General features: G+C 48.5%; 1 pseudogene across 1 annotated transcript; it reads left to right on the forward strand.

The window, feature by feature from the left end:
• Positions 1 to 27152, forward strand: LOC147094287 (uncharacterized; annotated as a pseudogene). Its single transcript, XR_015074731.1, has 3 exons — positions 1 to 232; positions 334 to 424; positions 25116 to 27152. The product of XR_015074731.1 is annotated as an uncharacterized LOC147094287 (transcript).
• The last annotated feature ends 285 nt before the right edge of the window (positions 27153 to 27437 follow it).

Here is a 27437-nt window from a genome sequence, read left to right on the forward strand (position 1 = left end):
AGGGAGGGGGGCGGGACCTCGGTAGGCTGCAGGCCGCGTTCATTTCCTATTTATTTTATTTCCTTTCCAGTTTGAAAAAGGGTTAGTCCCGAAACGTCACTCTAATTTCTGTCCATGGATGTTGCCTGGCCTGCTGAATTTTTCCAGCATTTTCTGTTGTTATTTCCTGCTTTCATTGTCTGCAGGAGCTGTTAAAGGGAAGGGGAGGAGGAGGTGGATAAAAACCCAGCTTGTGAGTGTTTATTCCTTTGCATTACCTTTATTGCAAGGCTATTCATCAATTGAATTCATTTAAAAATAAGTGAACCTTTTCTCTTTTTCCCTTTTATCCAGAACAAAGAGCCCTGGTGCTGTGAACATTTTGGTGGGCAGCCACTTTTAAAGAGACAAAGACCAGCATCTTCCTCCTCTCTCTCTCTCTCTTGTGAGTATTTGTGGTGGGTGGGGGGGTGAGTCAAAGGGGACTGCGGCCCCTTTTCAACAAAAACAATTGCTTGGCCATTTAAAGGGGAAAGGGTGCCCCCCCAGGTATTTAAAGGGGCAGTGCCTCTCTCTGTATCATGTAAGAGCAGGGAGGTTCTGCTTGAACTGTACAAAAACACCAGTTAGGCCACCGGCTAGTCGGCTGCGTGCAGTTCTGCTCGCCCCATTGCAGGAAAGATGTGAATGCTCAAGACAGGAGATTTACGAGGATGTCCAAAAGATGTAATAGCAGAGCACTTGGAAAACAGTGACCGGATCGGACAAAGTCAACATGGATTTACAAAAGGTAAATCGTGCTTGACTAATCTACTGGAATTTTTTGAGGATGTAACTGGTAAAATAGATAAGGGAGAACCAGTGGATGTGGTGTATTTGGACTTTCAAAAGGCTTTTGATAAAGTCATGCATAAGAGATTAGCGTGTAAAGTTAAGGCACATGGGATTGGGGGCAAGGTATTGACTTGGATAGAGAACTGGTTGGCAGACATAAAGCAAAGAGTTGGAATAAACGGGTCTTTTTCCGAGTGGCAGGCAGTGACTAGTGGGGCACCGCAGGGATCGGTCCTTGGACCTCAGCTATTCACAATATTTATTAATGATCCGGACGAGGGAACTAGATGTAATATCTCCAAGTTTGCAGACGACACAAAGCTGGGTGGGCATGTGTGCTGTGAGGAGGATGCCGAGAAACTCCAGTATGATTTGGATAGGTTGGGTGATTGGGCAGAAGCATGGCAGATGCAATATAACGTGGATAAATGCGAGGTTATCCACTTTGGTGTCAAAAACAGGAAGGCAGATTATTATCTGAATGGCAATAGATTGGGAGAAGGGGAAGTGCAACGAGACCTGGGTGTCCTTGTGCACCAGTCGCTGAAGGTAAGCATGCAGGTGCAGCAGGCGGTTAAGAAGGCAAATGGTATGTTGGCCTTCGTAGCGAGAGGGTTTGCGTACAGGAACAAGGATGTCTTGCTGCAGTTGTACAGGGCCTTGGTGAGACCACATCTTGAGTATTGTGTGCAGTTTTGGTCACCTTATCTGAGGAAGGATGTTCTTGCCATGGAAGGAGTGCAGCGAAGATTCACCAGGCTGATACCTGGGATGGCAGGAATGACGTATGAGGAGAGATTGGGTTGATTGGGCTTGTACTCGCTGGAGTTTAGAAGAATGAGAGGGGATCTCATTGAAACTTATAAAATTCTAAGAGGACTACACCGACTAGATGCAGGAAGGATGTTCCCGATGGTCGGGGAGTCCAGAACCGGGGGTCACAGTTTAAGGATAAGGCGTAAGCCATTTAGGTCTGAGATGAGGAGGAATTTCTTCACCCAGAGAGTGGTGAACCTGTGGAATTCTCTACCACAGAAGGCAGTGGAGGCCAATTCATTAAATATATTCAAGAAGGAGTTAGATATATTTCTTAAGGCTAAAGGGATCAAGGGATATGGAGAGAAGGCAGGGACAGGGTACTGAATTTGGATGATCAGCCATGATCTCGTTGAATGGCGGAGCAGGCTCGAGGGGCCGAATGGCCTACTCCTGCTCCTATCTTCTATGTTTCCATGTGTCCCCAGGTATTTAAAGGGGCAGTGCCTCTCTTTCTGTATCATGTAAGAGCAGGGAGTTTCTGCTTGAACTGTACAAAAACACCAGTTAGGCCACCGCGTGCAGTTCTGGTCGTCCCCATTGCAGGAAAGATGTGACTGCTCGAGACGGGAGATTTACGAGGATGTTGCCAGGACTAGAGAATTTCAGCTGCAAGGAAAGATTGAATACATTCTCTGGGTGAAGAAATTCCTCCTCCATTTCTGTCCTAAATGGCTTACCCCTTATCTTTAGACTGTGACCCCTGGTTCTGGACGCCCCGACCATTGGGAACATCCTTCCTGCATCTAGTCTGTCCAGTCCTGTCAGAATTTTATAAGTTTCAATGAGATCCCCTCTCATTCTTCTAAACTTCAGCGAGTATAAGCCCAATCAACCCAATCTCTCCTCATACGTCATTCCTGCCATCCCAGGTATCAGCCTGGTGAATCTTCGCTGCACTCCCTCCATGGCAAGAACATCCTTCCTCAGATAAGGCGACCAAAACCGCACACAATACTCAAGGTGCGGTCTCACCAAGGCCCTGTACAACTGCAGCAAGACATCCTTGTTCCTGTACTCGAACCCTCTCTATTAGTCTGTCTATATCCTCTTGAAGTCTATCTCTATCATCCTCACTGTTCACTATACTTCCAAGTTTTGTGTCATCTGCAAATTTTGAAATAGTGCCCTGTACACCCACGTCCAAGTCATTGATATATATCAACAACAACTTGTATTTCTATAGCGCCTTTAACGTAGTAAAACGTCCCAAGACGCTTCACAGGAGGATTTTAAGACAAAAAATTTGACACCGAGCCACATAAGGAGAAATTAGGACAGGTGACCTAAAGCTTGGTCAAAGAGGTAGGTTTTAAGGAGCGTCTTCAAGGAGGAAAGAGAGGTAGCGAGGTGGAGAGGTTTAGGGAGGGAATTCCAGAGCTTAGGGCCCCGGCAACAGAAGGCACGGCCACCAATGGTTGAGTGATTTATAATCAGGGATGCTCAAGAGGGCAGAATTAGAGGAGCGCAGATATCTTGGGGGATTGTGGGGCTGGAGGAGATTACAGAGATAGGGAGGGGCGAGGCCACAGTGGGATTTGAAAACAAGGATGAGAATTTTGAAATCGAGGCGTTGCTTAACCAGGAGCCAATGTAGGTCAGCGAGCAGGGGTGATGGGTGAACGGGACTTGGTGCGAGTTAGGACACGGGCAGCAGAGTTTTGGATGACCTCAAGTTTACGTGGGATGGAACGTGGGAGGCCAGCCTGGAGTGCGTTGGAATAGTCAAGTCTAGAGGTAACAAAGGCCCGGATGTGGGTTTCAGCAGCGGATGAGCTGAGGCGATGTTACGGAGCGATGTTACCGAGGTGGAAGTAGGCGGTCTTTGTTATGCTGTGGATATGTGGTCAGAAGCTCATTTCAGGGTCAAATATGATACCAAGGTTGTGAACAGTGTGGTTCAGCCGCAGACAGATGTTAGAGAGAGGGATGGAGTCAGTGGCTAGGGAACGGAGTTTGGGGCGGGGACCGAAAACAATGGCTTCGGTCTTCCCAATATTTAATTGGAGAAAATATTTGCTCATCCAGAACATATCAAGAAAAGCAGTGGTCCTAGAACCAACACCTGGGGAACGCCACTGTATACCTTCCTCCAGTCCGAAAAACAACCGTTCACCACTGCTCTCTGTTTCCTGTCACTAGGCCAATTTCATATCCATGCAGCCACTGTCCCTTTTAGTAATGGGCTTGCCAGCAAAGTTGAAGCCCATGGCTGTGGCACTTTATCAAATGCCTTTTGGAAGTCCATGTACACCACATCATTGAAACATAGAAGATAGGAGCAGGAGTAGGCCATTCGGCCCCTCGAGCCTGCTCCGGCACTCAATGAGATCATGGCTGATCATCCAAACTCAGTACCCTGTCCCTGCTTTCTCCCCGTATCCCTTGATCCCTTTAGCCTTAAGAAATATATCTAACTCCTTCTTGAATATATTTAATGAATTGGCCTCAACTGCCTTCTGCAGTAGAGAATTCCACAGGTTCACCACTCTCTGGGTGAAGAAATTCCTCCTCATCTCAGACCTAAATGGCTTACGCCTTATCCTTAAACTGTGACCCCTGGTTCTGGACTCCCCGACCATCGGGAACATCCTTCCTGCATCTAGTCTGTCTAGTCCTGTTATAATTTTATAAGTTTCAATGAGATCCCCTCTCATTCTTCTAAACTCCAGCGAGTATAAGCCCAATCGACCCAATCTCTCCTCATATGTCATTCCTGCCATCCCAGGTTTCAGTCTGGTGAATCTTAGCTGCACTCCCTCCATGGGAAGAACATCCTTGTTCAGATAAGGCGACCAAAACTGCACACAATACTCAAGGTGTGTTCTCACCAAGGCCCTGTACAACTGCAGCAAGACTTCCTTGCTCCTGTACTCGAACCCTCTTGCTATGAAGGCCAAAATACCATTTGCCTTCTTAACCGCCTGCTGCACCTGCATGCTTACCTTCAGTGACTGGTGCACAAGGACACCCAGGTCTTGTTGAACTTGCCCTTTTCCCAATCTATTGCCATTCAGATATTAATCTGTCTTCCTGTTTTTGCCACCAAAGTGGATAACCTCACATTTATCCACATTGGGCAGCTGCATGGCAAATGCAGTATAATCACCCAACCTTTCCAAGTCATACTGGAGTTTCTTGGCATCCTCCTCACAGCACACACGCCCACTCAGCTTTGTGTCGTCTTCAAACTTGGAGATATTACATCTAGTTCCCTCGTCTAGATCATTAATATATATTGTGAATAGCTGGGGTCCAAGGACCGATCGCTGTGGTACCCCACTAGTCACTGCCTGCCACTCTGAAAAAGACCCATTCATTCCAACTCTTTGCTTCCTGTCTGCCAACCAGTTCTCTATCCAAGACAGTACCTTGCCCCCGATCCCGTGTGCTTTAACTTTGCACGCTAATCTCTTATGCGGGATCTTATCGAAAGCCTTCTGAAAGTCCAAATACACCACATCCACTGGTTCTCCCTTATCTATTCTACCAGTTACATCCTCAAAAAATTCCAGTAGATTTGTCAAGCACGATTTACCTTTTGTAAATCCATGTTGACTTTGTCCGATCCTGTCACTGTTTTCCAAGTGCTCTGCTATTACATCTTTTATAATGGACTCTAGCATTTTCCCCACTACCGATATCAGACTTACATCAACCGCATTGTCCTCATCAACCCTCTCCGTTACATCATTAAAATACTCCATCAAGTTGGTTAAACACGATTTGCCTTTAACAAATCCATGCTGGCTTCCCTTAATTAATTCACACTTATCCAAGTGACTGTTAATTTTGTCCCGGATTATCATTTCTAAACGCTTCCCCACTACCAAGGTTAAACTGACTGGCCTGTAGTTGCTGGGTTTATCCTTACACCCTTTCTTGAACAAGGGTGTAACATTTGCAATTCTCCAGTCCTCTGGCACCACCCCCGAATCCAAGGAGGATTGGAAGATTATGGTCGGTACCTCCGCAATTTCCACCTTTTACTTCCCTCAGCATCCTAGGATGCATCCCATCCAGTCATGGTCACTTATCTACTTTAAGTACAACCAGCGTTTCTAGTACCTCCTCTTTATCAAAATTTAGCCCATCCAGTATCTCCTCTACCTCCTCCTTCACTATGTCCATGGCAGCATCTTCTTCCTTGGTGAAGTCAGATGCAAAGTACTGATTTAGTACCTCAGCCTTACCCTCTGCCTCCATGCGTAGGTCTCCTTTTCGGTCCCTAATCGGCCCCACCACTCCTCTTACTACCCGTTTACTATTTATATGCTTATAGAAGACTTTCAGATTTCTTTTTATGTAAGCTGCCAGTCTATTCTCATACTCTCTTTGTCCTTATTTCTTTTTTCACTTCCCCTCTGAACTTTCTGTATTCAGCCTGGTTCTCACTTGTGCAAGGGTCAAGGATGTCTCCGAGCGGCTGCAGAACATCTTGGAAGGGGAGGGTGAACAGCCAGTTGTCGTGGTGCATATAGGCACCAACGATGTAGGTAAAAAGCGGGATGAGGTCCTAAAAGCGGCATATAGGGAGTTAGGAGGTAAATTTAAAAAACAGGACCTCAAAGGTAGTAACCTCAGGATTGCTACCATTGCTACGTGCAATTCAGAGTAGAAATAGAAGGATACTTCAGATGAATATGTGGCTAGAGGAATGGTGCCAGGGGGAGGGATTCAAGTTCCTGGGGCATTGGAACCGGTTCTGGGGGAGGTGGGACCAGTTCAAACCGGACGGTCTGCACCTGGGCAGGGCTGGAACCGATGTCCTAGGGGGTATGTTTGTTAGTGCTGTGGGGGAGGGTTTAAACTAGAATGGAAGGGGGTTGGGAACCTGAGCAGGGAGACAGAGGAAAGGGAAACAAGGATAAAAGCAAAAGATTGGAAGGAGAAAAACAAAAGTGGCAGCCAGAGAAATCAACGGTTTAAATCAAACATGGCCACAGTAAATAATAATTCTAATAGGCCTAAGAGCGTTAAAAAAACAAGCCTGAAGGCTATGGGCTAGATTTTCAGTTGCTTGTGCCAGCAGTTAGCGCCTTAAGAGAAGTGACTTTCGGGCGCTATGCGTGTAGTGCCCGTGCGCAGCGCAGTTTGCGCCCCGCCCCAAATTACGTTGCCCGTTAGCGCCGGCGCAAAGTTTAGCGCCCGCCCGGATGCGCACGCAGCAAATGACGTCACATCCTCGTGCAATGCCCTTTGGCCGCCCCAATTCCAAACTTTAGTCAGACCATCCCATTGTGCGGCTGGCGGCCGGAGCATTTGAAAAAAGGAACGCAACACAACCAGCGTGGGCCCCGGGGTGTGCAAATTAAAGGGGACGTGCTCTCCAGTATAAAGGCCAGCCATTTTTCAGCAAACACTCTTGTGCAACGCATTTCTGGAGACACAACAAGGAGGATAGCTAACTGGTTTCAAGCAGCAAGAGCTCAGGTATTTTTGGACTCGGGCCAGAGCGCTGCAAGTGGCCTTTTGGAAATTTGAGTGTTTGCCAGGATTTGATGGGGGTTGCATGGGGTGCCAACGCGGAGCTGCAGCTCCATGTCCGTAGGGCTCGCAGACGCATTGTGAGAAGGGCAGCCCTGGCTAGAGGCAGAGGGGGCTACAGGCATCGGCCACGTAGGCCTTACCCAGTCAGGCTATACCGCCAGCAGCACTCCTACCTAAACATGAGTGCCGCGCGATGTGTTAAAAGGCTCCGATTCCAAAAGGAGGTGATTGCAGAGATCTGCCACCTGCTTCGCGGAGATCTGCAGCCAAAGCTCAGGTGCAGGACGTCTCTGTCGGTGGAAGTGAAGGTGACGGTGGCATTGAACTTCTATGCCACCGGCTCCTTCCAATACGCTGCTGGGGACATAGCAAACATCTCCCAGTACGGTGCGCGTCGCTGCATCCGCCAGGTGACCGAAGCACTGTTCAGAAGGAGAAGCCAATTCATCTCCTTCCCCATGGCCCTGGAGAGCCAGCATCAGCGCGCATTGGGATTTTCCAGACTCGGGGACTTCCCCTTGGTGCAAGGCGCCATTGACTGTACGCATGTGGCTTTGCGGGCCCCTCTGGAGCATGGTGAGCAGTATCGCAACAGGAAGGGCTACCATTCTCTGAATGTGCAGCTGGTGTGTGACCACAAGCAGCGCATCATGGCTGTCAATGCCAGCTTCCCAGGCAGCAGCCACGATGCCTTTATCCTGCGGCAGAGTACTGTGCATGACATGTTCCAGCCACAGCCTCCCCCAAGAGGATGGCTACTCGGGGACAAAGGCTATCCTTTGTGCACCTGGCTCATGACCCCGCTCCGCGCGCCCAGGACCGCTGCTGAAGAGGCCTACAACGAGAGCCATCAAACCACCTGCAACATCATCGAGCAACTATTGGGGTCCTCAAGCAGCGGTTCCGCTGCCTTGATCGCTCCGGAGGAGCTCTCCAGTATTCGCCGGACCGGGTCTCCCAATTTGTGGTGGTTTGCTGCATGCTACACAACCTGGCTATCCGCAGGACTCAGGCACTGCCACCTGACGTTGGAGCAGCACCTCAGGAGGAGGAGCAGGAGGAGCAGGAGGAGCATGAGGAGGAGGAGGAGGAGCAGGAGTACGTTCCCAGGAGGGAGCGACCAGGGCCAAGGACCGCGCGACGCAACCTTATTACACGGTACTTCTAAGCCCCCTGTCAGGGAATGCCTTGGGACCATGAGGGAAGATGAATGCAGCTGCTCCACAAGCCCTCATCCGGCGAAGCCAACAAACACTAAGAAGAACAGCCATGGAGACTGCATGAATAAAGATAATTATTTATTACACAAAAATGAAAACCCCTTCCCACATAAATCCCCAAAAACAATAAACGGGCCCCACAAAAAGCCCAACAAACGACTCACTCCCACAAACTGGGGAGGAGTCACTCCACATTTCTTCAAACCGGGCCTCAACGTCGGCCTAACGCAAAAAATAAGCCCTCCAACAAAACAACCATGGGCAAAATAAAGATGGCCACCGCCATATAAAAGGAAAGCTGGCCACACCCTCTATTGAGTGGCCCGCGAGGGCAAGACCTTGCCCAGCCTTTTGCCTCCCCTGCCCGGCCTGCTGCTCCTTCGCAAGCTCTGCCCAGTGGCTGCTGCGAGGCTGGGGGAAGGCGCCTGAGGCTAAGATGCCCTTCCGCCAGATGCCGCTGGAGGGCAGCCTACATGGCGTTTGGGCCTCGAGGGGCCGTCTGCTGAGTGGCCCACCTGAGCCTGGCCACCATCAGCTGCAGCCGCTTGCCCTTGACGCCCCAGTGGGGGAATGGCGGCAACGGATGGTGCAATGTGGGCCAGCTGGCGTATGGGATGCGCTGGCTGGTGCTGTGGCGCGCTGGCACTCGGCCGGGCCCGCACTGCAGGATCCACAACAATCAGCCGAGGGGAGGCTCGCTGGGATGGTCCAGCGCGGTGGCTGCCCTTGCGATGCCTGCCTGAGACAGCACGTGTGACAGCAATGAGTGCCCCTGTTGTCCTGGTGTGCACCCGTATCACATCCGCCAGGGTCTTGATGGCATCAGTCAGCATGCCGCCACTCACGGCAGTTGCTGCCCTGATCTCGCGCACACTGGTCGCCAGCGACTCGATGGCCTCAGGCATGCGCCCCACCACACTCATGAGCTCTGTGTGGCGCCGGTCCAAATCCTCAGCCATCTTATCCAGCTTCCGCACCTCCTCCGAGGTGAAGGTGTCCGGACTGGAGTCGCGACTCTCCCGCTGGGGAGCCCTTGCCACGTTGGTGGCGGCGAGTGTGCCGATTAGCAGCACTCCCCTCCGATCCTTCCCCCCTTTGGGGGGATGGCCGCGGGCCACGCGCACGGCTCCTGGGTGGCTTGACGCCACTGGTCCCAGAAGCTGCATTCCCCTGCGACAGTTCCTCCAGGCACTCGTCCAGTGAGGAGGTGCCAAGCATTTCCTCCTCTCCTGCAGGACGTGAGTGTTCCTCCGATGGTCCGGCTTGCTCCTCCTCCTCCTCCTCCTCCTCCTGCTCGGAGGTGGTGTCACTGGCAGCTTCAGGGTCCTGGTCGTCACCAGCTGAAAGCAGGAATGCACAAGATTTGCTTCAGAGTGAGGAGACGGCATCAGCGAGGGAGTTAGGACTGGTGGCATTCAGCGCATTGGTGGGACAGTGGCAAAGGAGGTAGCTCGGATGGGCCAGTGCGACGTGAGAGGGCCAAAAGGTGAGGTCCTTACCATTGCCGGGCAGTGGAGGGTTGGCTACTCCGCACGCTGTGGGGACGATCACACGGGCTCCCATGAGCACACACATTTGCTCCTCCAGCCGACTGAGCTTCTGCAGCTTGGCGCGGCCACCCCTGGCACGGGCCTGGCGATTATAGGCTACTTTAGCCTGCAAGAGAAAGGACGGGCTGTAAGTGCGCAGTGTAGCCCTGATGTAGTGTGCACTGCCTCCCATGGTGGAATAGCTTGGCCAGAGTGAAGCCCTGATGTAGTGTGCACTGCCTCCCATGGTGGAATAGCTTGGACAGAGTGTAGCCCTGATGTAGTGTGCACAGCCTCCCATGGTGGAATAGCTTGGCCAGAGTGAAGCCCTGATGTAGTGTGCACTGCCTCCCATGGTGGAATAGCTTGGACAGAGTGTAGCCCTGATGTAGTGTGCACTGCCTCCCATGGTGGAATAGCTTGGACAGAGTGTAGCCCTGATGTAGTGTGCTCAGCCTCCCATGGTGGAATAGCTTGGACAGATTGAAGCCCTGATGTAGTGTGCACTGCCTCCCATGGTGGAGTAGCTTGGCCAGAGTGAAGCCCTGATGTAGTGTGCACTGCCTCCCATGGTGGAATAGCTTGGACAGAGTGTAGCCCTGATGTAGTGTGCACTGTCTCCCATGGTGGAATAGCTTGGACAGAGTGTAGCCCTGATGTAGTGTGCACAGCCTCCCATGGTGGAATAGCTTGGACAGAGTGAAGCCCTGATGTAGTGTGCACTGCCTCCCATGGTGGAATAGCTTGGCCAGAGTGTAGAGTGCCGAATGGCCAATTGATGCTCATGACTGTCCCAATGCTGCTGGCTGAGGGCTGGCCATTACGACTTTGAGCTCCCTTTGTCCATCATGTCAGGTGTACATGCAAGAATGAGGAGGAGACTGGAAAGGGTACTCACCCTGACAATCCTGGTCAGGTCATTGCATTTTTTACGACATTGTGGGTCCTGGGGGCATCGCCGGTGAACATCACCCTCTGGGCGATCTGCTTCCAGGCTTTGGTGTAGTCGTGGTGGGTTGGATTCCTCCCATTCTCTGGGAACAAGATCTTGCACCTCAGCTGCAGAGCTGTGACCATTATGTCCAGATCACCCTCTGAGAAGCGCAGGGCACGCTCACGGGCCTAATCTGGCGTTGCCATGACTCCCTGGGGCTGAGCAGCAGTGTTGAGGCCTCTTTGCAAGGCTGCAGTGTGCAGGGTGTGGCAGCAGAACAATTCGCCCCTTCCCCCTTAAGAGCTGGTCGGCGCCACGGGGTCTGCTGCCAGTCCAAAAATGACCGCACCCGCGCTGCGCCCCGCCTGGGCGCTATCCCTCTGGACCGCCGGCTTAGCGCCTAAAGATAGTTGTGGAACGCCTCTTTTAGCGCTCCACCAACCTCTTAGGGCGAATCCACTGAATTTCCGGCAACGGGGCGCTACTTTGGGGCGGGCGCTAACTTTGGGCGGGCGCTAAGGTTAGCGCCCCAAAACTGCCTATACTGAAAATCTGGCCCAGAGTGTCTTAATGCGAGGAGCATTTGTAATAAGGTGGATGAATTGGCTGCACAAATAGAGGTAAACTAATATGATTTGGTTGGGATAACGGAAACGTGGCTCAAGGATGGCCAAGACTGGGGTATTCGATATTCAGGAAAGATAGGCAAAAAGGAAAGCGAGGTGGGGTAGCATTACTGGTTAAAGAAGGGATTAACACAATTGTAATGAAGGATATTAGCTCTGATGATGTGGAATCTGTATGGGTAGAATTGAGAAATACTAAGGGGAAAAAAACATTAGTGGGAGTGGTATATAGACCCCCAAACAGTAAGGCGGAGGTTAGGGATGGCATTAAAAGGGAAATTAAAGAAGCGTGCAATAAGGACACAGCAGTCATCATGGGTGACTTTAATCTACATATAGATTGAGCTAACCAAATTGGCAACAATACTGTGGAGGAGGAATTCTTGGAGTGTTTACGGGATGGTTTCCTGGACCAATAGGTCGAGGAACCAACCAGAGATCAGGCCATCTTAGACTGGGTATTATGTAACGAGAAAGGATTAATTAGCAATCTTGTTGTACGAGGCCCCTTGGGTCGGAGCGATCATAATATGATCGAATTCTTCATTAAGATGGAGAATGAAGTAGTTGACTCAGAAACAAGGGTCCTCAATTTAAATAAAGGAAACTACGATGGTCTGAGGAGTGAGTTGGGTAGGATTGATTGGGGAATGGCACTCAAAGGGTTGATGGTGGATAGGCAATGGCAAACATTCAAAGACCGAATGGATGAACTACCGAAGTTGTTCATCCCAGTTTGGCATAAAAATAAAACAATAAAGGTGACTCAACCGTGGGTAACAAGGGAAATTAGGGATAGCATAAGATCCAAGGAGAGGACATACAAATTGGCCAGAAAAAGCAATAATCCTGAGGATTGGGAGCAGTTCAGGATTCAACAAAGGAGGACAAAGGGATTAATTAAGAAAGGGAAAATAGAATATGAGAGTAAGCTTGCAGGGAACATAAAAACTGACTGTAAAAGCTTTTATAGATATGTGAAGAGTGAAAGATTGGTGAAGTCAAGCGTAGGTCCCTAGCAGTCAGAATCGGGGGAATTTATAATGGGGAACAAAGAAATGGCAGACCAACTAAATACATATTTTGGTTCTGTCTTCACAAAGGAGGACACAAATAACCTGCCAGAAATACCGGGGAACATAGGGTCTGATGAAAGGGTGGAACTGAAAGAAATCAGTATTTGTAGGGAAATGGTGTTAGGAAAATTGATGGGACTGAAGGCCGATATATCCCCAGGGCCTGATAATCTACATCCCAGGGTACTTAAGGAAGTGGCCCTAGAAATAGTAGATGCAATGCTGGTCATCTTCCAGAACTCGATAGACTCTGGAACAGTACCCATGGATTGGAGGGTAGCTAATGTTACCCCACTATTCAAAAAAGGTGGCAGAGAAAAAGCGGGGAATTATAGACCGGTAAGCCTGACATCGGTAGTGGGGGAAATGTTAGAGTCCATGATAAAAGATGTAATAGCAGAGCACTTGGAAAGCAGTGACAGGATCGGACAAAGTCAACATGGATTTACAAAAGGTAAATCATGCTTGACTAATCTACTGGAATCTTTTGAGGATGTAACTGGTAAAATAGATAAGGGAGAACCAGTGGATGTGGTGTATTTGGACTTTCAGAAGGCTTTCGATAAGGTCCCGCATAAGAGATTAGCGTGCAAAATTAAGGCACATGGGATTGGGGGCAAGGTATTGACTTGGATAGAGAACTGGTTGGCGGACAGAAAGCAAAGAGTTGGAATAAACGGGTCGTTTTCCAAGTGGCAGGCAGTGACTAGTGGGGTACCGATCGGTCCTAGGACCCCAGCTGTTCACAATATATATTAATGATCTGGACGAGGGAATTGGATGTAATATCTCCAAATTTGCAGACGACACAAAGCTGGGTTGGAGGGTATGCTGCGAGGAGGATGTCATGAAACTCCAGTACGATTTGGACAGGTTAGGTGATTGGGCAGAAACATGGCAAATGCACTGTAATGTGGATAAATGTGAGGTTATCCACTTTGGTGGCAAAAACAGGAAGGCACATTATTATTTGAATGGCAATAGATTGGGAGAAGGGGAAGTGCAAAGAGACCTGGGTGTTCTTGTGCACCAGTCGCTGAAGGTAAGCATGCAGGTGCAGCAGACGGTTAAGAAGGCTAATGGTATGTTGGCCTTCATAGCAAGAGGGTTCGAGTACAAGCGCAAGGATGTTTTGCTACAGTTGTACAGGGCCTTGGTGAGACCGCACCTTGAGTATTGTGTGCAGTATTGGTCGCCTTATCTGAGGAAGGACGTTCTTGCCATGGAAGGAGTGCAGCGGAGATTCACCAGGCTGATACCTGGGATGGCAGGAATGACGTATGAGGAGAGATTGTGTCGATTGGGCTTATACTCACTGGAGTTTAGAAGATTGAGAGGGGATCTCATCGAAACCTCTAAAATTCTGTCAGGCCTAGACAGACTAGATGCTGGAAGGATGTTCCCGATGGTCGGGGAGTCCAGAACCAGGGGTCATAGTCGAAGGATTAGGGGTAGGACATTTAGGACTGAAATGAGGAGGAATTTCTTCACCCAGAGAGTGGTGAACCTGTGGAATTCTCTGCCACAGAGGGCGGTGGAGGCCAGTTCATAAAATATATTCAAGAAAGAGTTGGATATATTTCTTAAGGCTTAAGGGATCAAGGGATATGGGGAGAAGGCAGGGACAGGGTACTGAATTTGAATGATCAGCCATGATCTCATTGAATGGCGGAGCAGGCTCGAAGGGCCGAATGGCCTACTCCTGCTCCTATCTTCTATGTTTCTATGTATTCTCAACCTGACATCTGTCATACGCCCCCTTTTTTCTGCTTTCTTACTCTCTGTCTTTTGTCATCCAGGGAGCTCTGGTTTTATTTGCCCTACCTTGCCCCCTCGTGGGAATGTACCGCGACTGTACCCGAACCATCTCATCTTTAAAGGCAGCCCATTGTTCGATGACAGTTTTGCCTGCCAATCATTGATTCCAATTTACCCGGGCCAGCTCTGTTCTCATCCCACTGAAATTGGCCCCCCTGCAGTTAAGTATTTTGACTCTAGATTGCTCCCTGTCCTTTTCCAGAGCTAACCTAAACCTTATGATATTATGATCACTCTTCCCTAAATATTCCCCTACTGAAACTTGATTCACCTGACGCACCTCATTCCCCAGAACCAGATCCAGCAATGCCTCCTTCCTCGTTGGGCCGGAAACGTACTGATCAAGAAAGTTCTCCTGAACACACTTCAGAAGTTCTTCCCACTGTCTGCCCTTTACACTATTACTATCCCAGTCTATATTAGGATAATTGAAGTACCCCATTATCACTATTCTATTGTTCTTGCATCTCTCTGCAATTTCCCTGCAAATGTGCTCCTCCATATTGTCCCCACTAGTCGGTAGCCTATAGAATACACGTAGTAGTGTAATGGCACCTCTATTGTTTCTTAACTCAAACCAAATAGATTCTGTCCTTGATCTCTCCAGGACATCCTCTCTCTCCAGCACTGTAATATTCTCCTTCTTCCTTCTTAGGCAGTCCCTCGGAACCGAGGATGACTTGTTTCCACATTAAAAATGAGTTCTCGGTGACTGATGAGTCCAGTGTGGGACCTACAGTCTCTGTCACAGGTGGGGCAGACGGTGGTTGAAGGGGCGGGTGGGTGGGGTGCTTGGGTTGACGTGCGCTGCCTGTGCTTGGCTTCTACTTGCTCCCGGTGAAGAGACTCAGTGTTCGGCGCCTTCCCGGATGCTTCTCCTCCACTTTGTGCGGTCTTGGGCCAGGGATTCCCAGGTGTCGGTGGGGTTGCTGCACTTTTTCAAGGAGGCTTTTTCAAGGAGCACTATAATATACTCCTTTAATCAATACTGCCACACCACCACAACCTTTCTTTCCTTCCCTATCGTTCCTGAACACCTGATATCCAGGAATTTTTAATACCTAATCCTGCCCTTTTTTGAGCCAGGTCTCTGTTATCAGCACATCACATTCCCATGTGGCTATTAGTGCCTGCAGCTCACCAACCTTACTTACCACACTTTGTGCGTTTAAATACATGCACTGTAAAATTCTTGTATTGTAGGAATTGTCAAATTCTTAACGAAAGTACTGAGATCGAGACTATCAGCCAACCAAATGAGGTTTAATGCAAACTGGTAAAAGTTTCAAACAAAAACGCAGGAGAAACTCTAAACAGGTCTGTACTCAAACTGGTTCCACGAGGACAGAGAGAGACCGCCTCCCCCCACTGATGTCATCACGTTTCCCGCCGTTGGGAACGTCACGTGACCTGCGTGATGACGTCATCGCGCTGGATCGATATTTTACCGAACCTGCGCTATTTATACAAAGCAAACAATTAAAGGTAACGAACCCCTGTTAAAGGCAATTATATACATTACTGCAAGAGTCTCTTGGTGGCTCTGCCACAGTATTCTCTTAGACTGACCCCACCTAATACCGTACTATTTCTTACTCTAGTGCTCTTTGTATCTCCCACTCTTTTGTGCACCATGTTTGTCCTGGCTAATGCTACATCACAGAATCACAGAAACCCCACAGTGCAGATAGAGGCCATTTCGGCCCATCGAGCCTGCACCGACACATATCCCACCCGATCCCTGTAACGCCTACACCAACACATATCCCACCCTATCCCCGTAACCCCACGTATTTAATCCCCCTAACACTAAGGGTCAATTTATCATAGCCATCCTGGTGCCCATCCCCCTGCTCAATTGGTTTAAACCCTCCCCAACAGCACCAGCAAACCCCCCAGTGAGGATATTGGTCCCGGCTCTGTTGAGGTGTAACCCGTGTAGGGGGTTTCTCTTGCTTGCTCTGGTCTCCTGCCAGGCTTCTTGCAATAATTACCCGTGAGTGGTTCGACCCACTCGCCCCTACGGTTCTAGACCTTGGACTTAGGTGCAGGGAGCTGTAGTGCAGAAAAACTCAATAGACCAGGTCGAATAGCACGAAATGGATGCCTTTATTGAACAGTTTGCAGCATTATAAAATACATGTCATATGCACAGATTAGAGCAACTACAAGCATGCACACATCTATAAACTTAACTCTATAGAAATGGGGAACACACGGCACATCGTGAAAGGGGTAACACATTACAATTACCCTTAACCCCCTCCCCTAAACCTAACTAAGTTTTGATTTGAGGGACCCGGGATCATGCTCACCACTTTAAGAATTGTGAAAAAGGCTTTGCAGCCTTTCGACACAGCTTTCCGTCGTCACGTGGGTTTGGAAGCTTCTGGCGCAGCTTGTTTTCCTCTTGGTTCTCCTGCGATGTAGGCAGCCGGCACAGCCTTGGTGAGCGCTCGCCACGGATGGATCCGTTTCCGATGTGATTTTTAAGAACTGGATGCACACGGATGAATCCGTTACCGATGTGATGTTGAAGAACTGGATCCTGGGCTCCGGGACCTGAGTGTCTTCTTCTCCGGCCTGGGTCGTCGATGATCTCCCGACAAAAGTACCCGGGCCTCCCTCGTCTTCTTCCCGTCATGGCTGGGCCTTTCCTGGCCGAGCTGGCTTCCAAGCCGAATTCTTCTCGTCGTGGCCGGGCCTTGCCTGGCCGAACACTGAACACGTTCCGAACCGAAGTGCCGTTTAACCGAAGAGTCTGTCCCCAAGCGTCCTTGGACTTTACTCAATTCACAGTTATACTTTTTTGGAACATTCTTATCTCCCGCCAAATCATAGTCCTGTCTTTGTAATAATTTTGGCGGGCAGAACTCTCTGCAGGGGTGTTTTGTCTTCATAACGGGAGTCGGTGATAGCTTAACTGGCCTTCCTGGGCCGATAATGTCTTTGCTTTGTCACCGTAACTTGGTTTGTATATTGATCGGTCTGGAGATTGCCCTGGATGGCTGTTAAACGGCTTCTCTTTGTACAGTGTAATGGGTTTAAGCGTTCGTTCAATTGTCCGCTCATTTCTTGATGGGTCTCATCCTGCCACCCAAATCTGTCCTGTACTTATAATCTAATCAATATTTATGCTCAGTTCCATGAGTTTCAGCTTCCCGAAACTGGTTTTCGCCGGCTTTTAATGCCCTCAATCCACAAGCCTGTCTGGCTTGCAGTAACAGAAATTCAAATGGTCCCAGAAGCTGGTCACGAGGTCTGGCGGCCATTTTTGTGTGCCCTTTTATCAAAGGTTTCTCTGTATAAGCTTCTTTGGTCAATAAAGCTGTTTTATTTAACCCTATTTTCCTGCGTGATTATTTAATGAAAATTTCGCGAATCTTACACCCGTCTGACCTGTACAGGTCCCACCTCCATCAGAACCGGTCCCAATGTCCCAGGAATCTAAATCCCTCCCTCCTGCACCATCTCTCCAGCCACGCATTCATCTGCTCTATCCTCCTGTTTCTATCCTCACTCACACCTGGCACCAGGAGTAATCCGGAGATTACTGCCTTTTTGAGGTCCTGCTTTTTAATCTCTCTCTCCTAGCTCCCTAAAATCTGCCTGCAGGACCTCATTCCTCTTTCTGCCTATGTCGTCGGTAGCGATATGGGCCGCGACCTCTGACTGTTCACCTGTCCGGCAGCCGTTCAGTGACATCTTTGAGCCTGGCACCAGGGAGGCATCATACCATCCTAGAGTCACATCTGCGACCGCAGAAACACCAGTCTGTTCCCCTAACTATCGAATCCCCTATCGCTATTGCTTTTCCTGATTTCCCCCCACTCCGGTACAGCTGAGCCACCCTTAGTACTGTTAACTTGGCTCTGGCTGTACTCCCCAGAGGAACCATCGCCCTCACCAGAGCGAGATGCACTCGGGGGGACTCCTGCACTACCTGCCTGGTCCTCCTTTTCCTTCTGGTGGTCACCCATTGTTCGGGAGATGGATGGAGTCAGTGGCCAGGGAGCGGAGTTTGTGGCGGGGACCGAAACATAGAAGATAGGAGCAGGAGTAGGCCATTCGGCCCCTCGAGCCTGCTCCGCCATTTAATAAGATCATGGCTGATCATCCAAATTCAGTACCCGGTCCCTGCTTTCTCCCCATATTCCTTGATCCCTTTAGCTTTAAGAACTATATCTATCTCCTTCTTGAATATATTTAATGAATTGGCCTCCACTGCCTTCTGTGGTAGAGAATTCCACAGGTTCACCACTCTCTGGGTGAAGAAATTCCTCCTCATCTCTGTCCTAAATGGCTTACCCCTTATCCTTAGACTGTGACCCCTGGTTCTGGACTCCCCGACATCGGGAACATCCTTCCTACATCTAGTCTGTCTAGTCCTGTTAGAATTTTATAAGTTTCAATGAGATCCCCTCTCATTCTTCTAAACTCCAGCGAGTATAAGCCCAGTCGACCCAATCTCTCATACGTCATTCCTGCCATCCCAGGTATCAGCCTGGTGAATCTTCGCTGCACTCCCTCCATGGCAAGAACATCCTTCCTCAGATAAAGCGACCAAAACTGCACACAATACTCAAGGTGTGGTCTCACCAAGGCCCTGTACAACTGCAGCAAGACATCCTTGTTCCTGTACTCGAACCCTCTCGCTACAAAGGCCAACATGCCATTTGCCTTCTTAGCCGCCTGCTACACCTTCATGCTTATCTTCAGCGACTGGTGCACAAGGACACCCAGGTCTCGTTGCACTTCCCCTTCTCCCAATCTATTGCCATTCAGATAATAATCTGCCTTCCTGTTTTTGACACCAAAGTGGATAACCTCGCATTTATCCACGTTATATTGCATCTGCCATGCTTCTGCCCAATCACCCAACCTGTCCAAATCATACTGGAGTTTCTCGGCATCCTCCTCACAGCAGACACGCCCACCCAGCTTTGTGTCGTCTGCAAACTTGGAGATATTACCTCTAGTTCCCTCGTCTAGATCATTAATATATATTGTGAACAGCTGGGGTCCTCGGACCGACCCCTGCGGCACCCCACTAGTCACTGCCTGCCACTCAGAAAAAGACCAGTTTATTCCAACTCTTTGCTTCCTGTCTGCCAACCAGTTCTCTATCCAAGTCAATACCTTGCCCCCTATCCCATGTGCCTTAACTTTGCACGCTAATTTCTTATGCGGGACCTTATCGAAAGCCTTCTGAAAGTCCAAATACACCACATCCACTGGTTCTCCATTATCTATTTTACCAGTTACATCCTCTAAAAATTCCAGTAGATTAGTCAAGCACCATTTACCTTTTGTAAATCCATGTTGACTTTGTCCGATCCTGTCACCGTTTTCCAAGTGCTCTGCTATTACATCTTTTATAATGGACTCTAGCATTTTCCCCACTACCGATGTCAGGCTTACCGGTTTATAATTCCCCGTTTTCTCTCTACCACCTTTTTTGAATAGTGGGGTAACATTAGCTACCCTCCAATCCATGGGAACTGTTCCAGAGTCTATCGGATTTTGGAAGATGACCAGCAATGCATCTACAATTTCTAGGGCCACTTCCTTAAGTACCCTAGGATGTAGATTATCAGGCCCTGGGGATTTATCGGCCTTCAATCCCGTCAATTTCCCTAACACCATTTCCATACAAATACTGATTTCTTTCAATTCCTCCCTCTCATTAGACCCTATGTTCCCCGACATCTCTGGGAGGTTATTTGTGTCCTCCTTTGTGAAGACAGAACCAAAGTATATATTTAATTGGTCTGCCATTTCTTTGTTCCCCATTATAAATTCCCCTGATTCTGACTGCAAGGTACCTATGCTTGACTTCACCAATCTTTTTCTCTTCACATATCTATAGAAGCTTTTAAAGTCCGTTTTTATGTTCCATGAAAGCTTACTCTCATACTCTATTTCCCCCTCTTAATTAATTCCTTTGCTGAATCCTAAACTGCTCCCAATCCTCAGGTTTGCTGCTTTTTCTGGCCAATTTATATCTCCTCTCCTTGGATCTTATGCTATCCCTAATTTCCTTTGTTAGCCACGGTTGATTCACCTTTTTTGTTTTATTTTTATACCAAACAGGGATGAACAAATTCTGCAGTTCATCCATGCGATCTTTAAATGTTTGCCATTGCCTATCCACCGTCAACCCTTTGAGTGGCATTCCCCAATCAATCCTACCCAACTCGCTCCTCAGACCATTATAATTTCCTTTATTTAAATTCAGGACTCTCAGTCAACTACTTCACTCTCCATCTTAATGAAGAATTCGATCATATTATGATCGCTATGCCCCAAGGGGCCTCGCACAACAAGATTGTTAATTATTCCTTTCTCATTACATAATACCCAGTCTAAGATGGCCTGATCTCTAGTTGGTTCCTTGACATATTGGTCCAGGAAACCATCCTGTATACACTCCAGGAATTCCTCCTCCACAGTATTGTTACTAATTTGTTTAGCCCAATCTATATGTAGATTAAAGTCACCCATGATAACTGCTGTGCCCTTATTGCACGTGTCGCTAATTTCCCTTTTAATGCCATTCCCAACCTCCACATTACTGTTTGGGGGTCTGTATACAACTCCCACTAATGTTTTCTGTCCCTTGGTATTTCTCAGTTCTACCCATACAGATTGCACATCATCAGAGCTAATATCCTTCCTTACTGTTGTGTTAATCTCCTCTTTAACCAGCAATGCTACCCCACCTCCTTTTCCTTTTTGCCTGTCTTTCCTCAATATTGAATACCCCTGGATGTTGAGTTCCCAGCCCTGGTCACCCTGGAGCCATGTTTCCGTAATCCCAATCATATCATATCATACGTCAATAGCTTCGGTCTTCGATATTTAATTGGAGAACATTTCTGCTAATCCAGAACCGGATGTCGGACAAGCAGTCTGACCATTCAGAGACAGTGGAGGGGTTGAGAGAAGTGGTAGTGATGTAGAGCTGGGTGTCATCAGCGTACATGTGGAAACTGTGGGGGGGGAAATGGAATTAAACTTCATCTTCAGAAAACAGAGAGACTGTTCAAGAAAGCCTGAAGTCTCTAAAAATGGACAGGTTCACAATACAGAAATCTACACCAACAAGTAGTATTTATATTGCGCCTTTAAAATAGTAAAACGTCACAAGGTGCTTCATAGGAGTATGAGAAGACAAAAAATTTGACACCGAGCCACATAAGGAGATATTAGGGGAGATGGCCAAAAGCTTGGTCACAGAGGTGGGTTTTAAGGAGCATCTTAAAGGAAGAAAGAGAGGCGGAGAGGTTTAGGGAGGGAATTCCAGAGCTCGGGGCCCAGGCAGCTGAAGGCACAGCGGCCAATGGTGGAGCGATTAAAAATCAGGGATGCTCAAGAGGGCAGAATTGGAGGAGCGCAGAGATCTCTTTGGTGGGGGGGTGGCTGGAGGAGATAGAGATGGGGAGGGGGGTGAGGCCATGGAGGGATTTGCACCAGGATGAGAATTTTGAAACTGATTGTACAAACAGTTCTCCACCCAGATTTCATCCCATCAGCCTGACTGCCTACCCTGACTGTAACTGGTAGAATAGGTAAGGGAGATAAGTGGATGTGGTGTATTTGGACTTTCAGAAGGCTTTCCATAAGGTCCCGCATAAGAGATTAGCGTGCAAAGTTAAAACACATGGGATTGGGGGCAAGGTACTGACTTGGATAGAGAACTGGTTGGCAGACAGGAAGCAAAGAGTTGGAAAAAACGGGTCTTTTTCCGAATGGCAGGCAGTGACCGGTGGAGTACCGCAGGGATCGGTCCTGGGACCCCAGCTATTCACAATATATATAAATGATCTAGACGAGGGAACTAGATGTAATATCTCCAAGTTTGCTGACGACACAAAGCTGGGTGGGCGTGTGTGCTGTGAGGAGGATGCCGAGAAACTCCAGTATGATTTGGACAGGTTGGGTGATTGGGCAGAAGCATGGCAGATGCAATATAACGTGAATAAATGCGAGGTTATCCACTTGGTGGCAAAAACAGGAAGGCAGATTATTATCTGAACGGTAATAGATTGGGAGAAGGGGAAGTGCAACAAGACCTGGGTGTCCTTGTGCACCAGTCGCTGAAGGTAAGCATGCAGGTGCAGCAGGCGGTTAAGAAGGCAAATGGTATGTTGGCCTTCGTAGCGAGAGGGTTCGAGTAAAGGAACAAGGATGTCTTGCTGCAGTTGTACAGGGCCTTGGTGAGACCACATCTTGAGTATTGTGTGCAGTTTTGGTCGCCTTATCTGAGGAAGGATGTTCTTGCCATGGAGGGAGTGCAGCGAAGATTTACCAGACTGATATCTGGGATGGCAGGAATGATATATGAGGAGAGATTGGGTCGATTGGGCTTATACTCGATGGAGTTTAGAAGAATGAGAGGGGATCTCATTGAAACTTATAAAATTCTAAGAGGACTAGACAGACTAGATGTAGGAAGGATGTTCCCGATGGTTGGGAGTCCAGAACCAGGTGTCACAGTCTGAGGATAAGGGGTAAGCCATTTAGGACAGAGATGAGGAGGAATTTCTTCACCCAGAGAGTGGTGAACCTGTGGAATTCTCTACCACAGAAGGCAGTGGAGGCCAATTCATTAAATATATTCAAGAAGGAGTTTGATATATTTCTTAAGGCTAAAGGGATCAAGGGATATGGGGAGAAGGCAGGGACAGGGTACTGAATTTGGATGATCAGCCATGATCTCATTGAATGGCGGAGCATGCTCGAGGGGCAAAATGGCCTACTCCTATCTTCTATGTTTCTGTCCTATGAATGTGCCTCCTTATTGTTGCTTCTGCATGCTAACTTCTGAAAGTTAGCATGCAGGTACAGCAAGTAATTTGGAAAGCAAATGGAATTGCCTTTATTGCAAGGGGTATGGAGTATAAAAGTAGGGAAGTTTTGATGCAACTTTACAGGGTGCTGGTGAGACCACACCTGGAGTACTGCGTACAGTTTTGGTCTCCATATTTAGGGAAGGATATACTTGCATTGGCTGCAGTGCAGAGAAACATAGAAAAATAGGAGCAGGAGTAGGCCATTCAATATGATCCGGGCTGTTCCTCTATCTCAATACCATATTCCCGCTCTCTCCCCATACCCCTTGATGCCTTTTGTGTCTAGAAATCTATCCATTTCCTTCTTAAATATATTCAGTGACTTGGCCTCCACAGCCTTCTGTGGTAGAGAATTCCAAAGGTTCACCACCCTCTGAGTGAAGAAATTTCTCCTCATCTCAGTCCTAAATGTCCTACCCCGTATTCTGAGATTGTGACCCCTCGTTCTAGACCACCCCCCCAGCCAGGGGAAACATCCTCCCTGCATCCAGTCTGTCTAGCCCTGTCAGAATTTTATATGTTCCAATGAGATCCTCTCTCATTCTTCTAAACTCTAGTGAATACAGGCCTAGTCAACTCAATCTCTCCTCATACGACAGTCCTGCCATCCCAGGAATCAGTCTGGTGAACCTTCGCTGCTCTCCCTCTATGGCAAGTATATCATTTCTGAGGTCAGGAGACCAAAACTGCACACAGTACTCCAGGTGTGGTCTCACCAAGGCCCTGTACAACTGTAGTAAGACATCCTTGCTCCTGTACTCAAATCCTCTTGCAATGAAGGCCAACATACCATTTGCCTTCCTAACTGCTTGCTGCACCTGCATGTTTGCTTTCAGTGACTGGTGTACAAGGACACCCAGGTCCCTTTGTACATCAACATTTCCCAATCTATCACCATTTAAATAATATTCTGCCTTTCTGTTTTTCCTACTGAAGTGGATAACTTCACATTTATTCACATTATACTGCATCTGCCTCCTACCATCTGGAAGACGCTACAGATGCATTCGCACCCGTACGACCAGATTTAGGAACAGCTTCTTTCCCAGGGCTGTCATCCTACTGAACTCCACAAATAAACACTAAAGCCTGCACACCTGCCGATGCACTTTATTATGGCCATATTTATGCTAATATATATGTACAAATGTATGTTGAAATGTTTAAGTGTCCTAATCCAAATTGTACACTCTCGGGAGCCGCAAGCCTACATTTCGTTGTACTGCACTTGTGCACTAACAATGACAATAAAAGTTGATTTGATTTGATATTTGCCCACTCACTCAGCTTGTCTAAATAACCTTGAAGCCTCTTTGCATCCTCCTCACAAATCACAATCCCACCTAGTTTCGTGTCATCAGCAAACTTGGAAATATTACATTTGGTTCCCTCATCCAAATCATTGATATATATTGTGAATAGCTGGGGCCCAAGCACTGATCCCTGCGGTACCCCACTAGTCACTGCCTGACACCCCGAAAAAGACCCATTTATTCCTACTCTCTGTTTCCTGTCTGTCAACCAATTTTCAATCCATGCCAGTATATCACCCCCAATCCTATTGCCTTAATTTTGCACACTAACCTCTTATGTGGGACTTTATCAAAGGCCTTCTGAAAATCCAAATACGCCACATCCACTGGTTCTCCCTTATCTATTCTACCAGTGACATCCTCAAAAGGCTCCAGTAGGTTGGTCAAACACTATTTCCCTTTCATAAATCTGTGCTGACTTTGTCTAATCCCGTTGATGTTTTCTAAGTGTCCTGTTATCACAATCTTCATAATAGACTCTTTAGCGTTTTCCCAACTACTGATGGTAGGCTAACCAACTTGTGCAGCAGCTGGGGCCTGAAAATCAGCTTCACTGCCCCTGGGCTGGGAAAGGGCGACATGAGGCAACATTCTCCCTCTTACTCTTTCTACACTCTTTTTACAGGGTTTTAGAAGTAGAGCATTTACAGACAGGAAGCTCAGACCAAAAATCATGTCCGGGTCAGACAGAGTCGCTCGATTCATCAGGACCTGAATATCATTGGCCTTTTCACATGGAAGGAGAGAGCAGCGATCACAGCGCGGACAAACCGCACACGTGTTCCATGTGTGGACTTGGATTCAGCCGATCGCCTGACCTGGCGAGACACGTGCACTGTCACACCGGGGAGAAACTGGGTAAAGGTGGGGACAACAGGATGGGATTCAGTTCCACATCTGTGTCGGAGGTTCGTCGGCACAGTTACACCGGGGACAGTCCGTTCACCTGCTCCGTGTGTGGGAAGGGATTCACTCAGTCATCCCACCTGTTGAGACACCAGCATGTTGTTCACACTGATGAGAGACCGTTTCAATGTTATGACTGTGGGAAGAGCTTCAAAAGTCCTGGGAATCTGATGAATCACCAGCGTGCTGACACTGGAGAGGGGCTGTTTCCCTGCTCCGTGTGTGGGAAGCGATTCTCTCGGTCCAACCATCTGCTGAGACACCAGCTTGTTCACACTGATGAGCGACCCTTTAAATGTTGTGACTGTGGGAGGAGCTTTAATAGTTCCCAAGAGCTGAAGGCACACCACCATCTTCACACCGGGGAGAGGCCATTCACCTGCTCCGTGTGTGGGAAAGGATTCACTCGGTCATCCGACCTGCTGAGACACCAGCGAGTTCACACCAGAGAGAAGCCGTTCACCTGCTCTGTGTGCGGGAAGGGATTCACTCGGTCATCCGACCTGCTGGCTCACCAGCGAGTTCACACCAGGGAGAGGCCGTTCACCTGCTCCATGTGTGGGAAGGGATTCACTCACTCATCCCACCTGCTGACTCACCAGCGAGTTCACACCGGGGAGAGGCCATTCACCTGCTCCGTGTGTGGTAAGGGATTCACTCAGTCATCCTACCTGCTGACTCACCAGCGAGTTCACACGGGGGAGAGGCCGTTCACCTGCTACATGTGTGGGAAGGGATTCACTCAGTCATCCCACCTGCTGACTCACCAGCGAGTTCACACTGGGGAGAGGCCATTCACCTGCTCCGTGTGTGGTAAGGGATTCACTCAGTCATCTGACCTGCTGACTCACCAGCGAGTTCACACGGGGGAGAAGCCGTTCACCTGCTCCATGTGTGAGAAGAGATTCACTCGGTCATCTCACCTGCTGAGACACCAGCGTCTTCACACCGGGGAGAGGCCGTTCACCTGCTCTGTGTGTGGGAAGAGATTCACTCAGTCTTCTGACCTGCTGAGACACCAGCGAGTTCACTCTGCCCTGCCGGCAGCTGGGGCAACGTGAATGTGGAAAATGTTTTATAAATTTTGTACTGCTAGTTAATCTGTCAGCCTGTTGAGCTGATGATTCCCTTCATTTGACCTTTCATGGTATTACATAGAAGGTGCAGCACAGAAACAGGCCATCTGGCCCAACTGCTCTAGCCTCCCTTTCACCCTCATGTGGCTCCCCCTTAAATGCATCTATACTTTTAGCCTCAACCACTCCCTGTTATAGCGAGTTCCACATTCTCACCACTCTCTGGGTAACCAAGTTTCTCCTGAATTCCCTCCTGGATTTATTAGTGACCATCTTATATTTTGTGGATGTTAAAACCCCAATGACTGAGCTGCATTTTAATATTCTGTACAAATAAATCAGCTTCGTTTGATACATACAATCGATTGAGTCCTTGTTTCTAAGATAAGACGAGAGCCAATTGATGACTTGTTACAGACATTCCCTGTCCTTTCAATATCTGTGTCCAGGAGAGAAGCTTCTGTTACTTTGTGTTTTATTACAATCGAGGTTCTGGAAGTCATTGTGGGGGAATGGAACATTTTAAAATTCTCAGCACCTGGAATCAACATCAAACACTCCCAGGGCAGGTAAAGCACGGGTTAGATACAGAGTAAAGCTCCCTCTACACTGTCCCATCAAACACTCCCAGGGTAGGTACAGCACGGGTAAGATACAGAGTAAAGCTCCCTCTACACTGTCCCATCAAACACTCCCAGGGCAGGTACAGCACGGGTTAGATACAGAGTAAAGCTCCCTCTACACTGTCCCATCAAACACTCCCAGGGCAGGTACAGCACGGGTTAGATACAGAATAAAGCTCCCTCTACACTGTCCCATCAAACACTCCCAGGGCAGGTACAGCACTGATTAGATACAGAGTAAAGCTCCCTCTACACTGCCCCATCAAACACTCCCAGGGCAGGTACAGCACGGGTTAGATACAGAGTAAAGCTCCAGATACACTGTCCCATCAAACACTCCCA

Source organism: Somniosus microcephalus, unplaced genomic scaffold, assembly GCF_052327205.1.
Source record: "Somniosus microcephalus isolate GS21.2 unplaced genomic scaffold, FLI_Smic_1.0 unresolved_chr1, whole genome shotgun sequence".
NCBI classification, from domain to species: Eukaryota; Metazoa; Chordata; class Chondrichthyes; order Squaliformes; family Somniosidae; genus Somniosus; species Somniosus microcephalus.